This window comes from Penaeus monodon, chromosome 14, assembly GCF_015228065.2.
Source record: "Penaeus monodon isolate SGIC_2016 chromosome 14, NSTDA_Pmon_1, whole genome shotgun sequence".
In the NCBI taxonomy this organism is placed as follows: Eukaryota; Metazoa; Arthropoda; class Malacostraca; order Decapoda; family Penaeidae; genus Penaeus; species Penaeus monodon.
In genome coordinates, this window is record NC_051399.1 from 20,214,157 (window position 1) to 20,215,694 (window position 1,538).

The window sequence follows — 1,538 nt, forward strand, 5'->3', positions numbered from 1 at the left end:
GGTGGGCCTCGTGGTATATAAGCCTTCATTCTCGAGTACCATCACAGTCGAAATGAACGATATCCCAAAATGTTCACGGTAAGAAGCAAATTTGCTCTCATTCACTATGTGTAACGCAGGTGACAAAGTCATATGGCAAGTTACAGATGTTAATGTAATGAATTTAGTTATCATATTATCTACACCTCTGTTTTTTTTATTAGAAGCATCTAAATCTTTGACTTTGTGCATATTCATAAAAAAAGAATATTTTTTTTTCTGAACCACACCGCAGGGAACCGAACTGCGTTCTCATGTTCCTGATGACGGGGTCATACCCGTGGTAAACATATATCTAAAGAGACATTACTATATATTCTAACCCATGACGAATTCATATACCATACGATTTACAGAAGGCAGTAATCTGTGCTCTCCTTGCGATGGCGGCTGCGGCGCCGCAGGGCTACAGTGTGCCCCACTCCCGCACCCACCTACGGCGGCGGCCCCGTCGTCCCATCCTCGTGGACAACCGCGAAGGACCTGATCAGTTCGGCAACTACAACTTCACTTCGAGACTGGCGACGGCATCAACCGCCAGGAGCAGGGCGCTCCCCAGGGCGAGCTCGGCGCCGTGGCCTCGCAGGGCGGATGGAGGTGAGTGGCGTCATTTCATGAAAAGGAAAAGTCAGCGCATACGTTCCCTGTGTCTCCCCGCCGACAGAGGGCAACGCCGGCCGTGAAAATGATAAATCTTTATATGTTTCAGCTTCACCTTCCCCGATGGCACTCCCGCAGTATTCAGCTTCGTCGCCGACGGCGCTGGCTACCAGCCCCAGTCCGATCTGCTGCCCCCCCCCCCCCCCCCCCCCCCCCACGCGATTGCGCAGATCGAAAAGGCCCGCCTGGAGGACGCCGCAGCCGCTTCAGGAGCGCGCCCCCAGTACAGCGCCCCTCCTCCCCCTAGCACCGGCTACTCCTTCCGCCGCTAACGACGCCGCCCCGCCGCCCGCACGCGACGCTTCTCACCCGGCGATTCCGGCGGCGCCTCCGTCCCCCGGCGGCGCCTTCACAGCCCTCCCCCGCGTCCCTCGCTTACCGTTTCACCTTCCCTTTCATCAAACAGAGTGATGCTCACTGTGTGCTTCTCTACACCATATTATTGTATCATAGTATTAAAATAAAAAGAACGAATCATGCTCTATCTTAATATCAATCCTGAGAAAAAAAAATCTGATCAGAGGACTGAATTATCAATGTAAACTCGAGAATAAGAACACCATCATTTACATATATATATATGTAACTTGTGAAATGATTGACTCAGGACATTTAGGAAACCTGATATTCAGTGAATGATAAGTAACTTGTCAAATATCGCTTTTGTATTGTATTATAACAGCAGCTTGGATATAGGCCTTTTCATAAGTTTTCAGAAAAGAAAAGAGATAGAGAGAGAAAAAAAAAACGAAAACTCACATTCCAGGTCTCCGTGCACGAAATGGGACGTCATCACGAGATGCGGCTATTTGTTAAGAAATGAAATCGGCTTCTTTTTA

The 1,538-nt window shown here is 49.3% G+C and overlaps 1 pseudogene; it reads left to right on the forward strand.

The window, feature by feature from the left end:
- Positions 1 to 106: 106 nt before the first annotated feature.
- Positions 107 to 1,189, forward strand: LOC119580635 (annotated as a pseudogene).
- Positions 1,190 to 1,538: the final 349 nt, after the last annotated feature.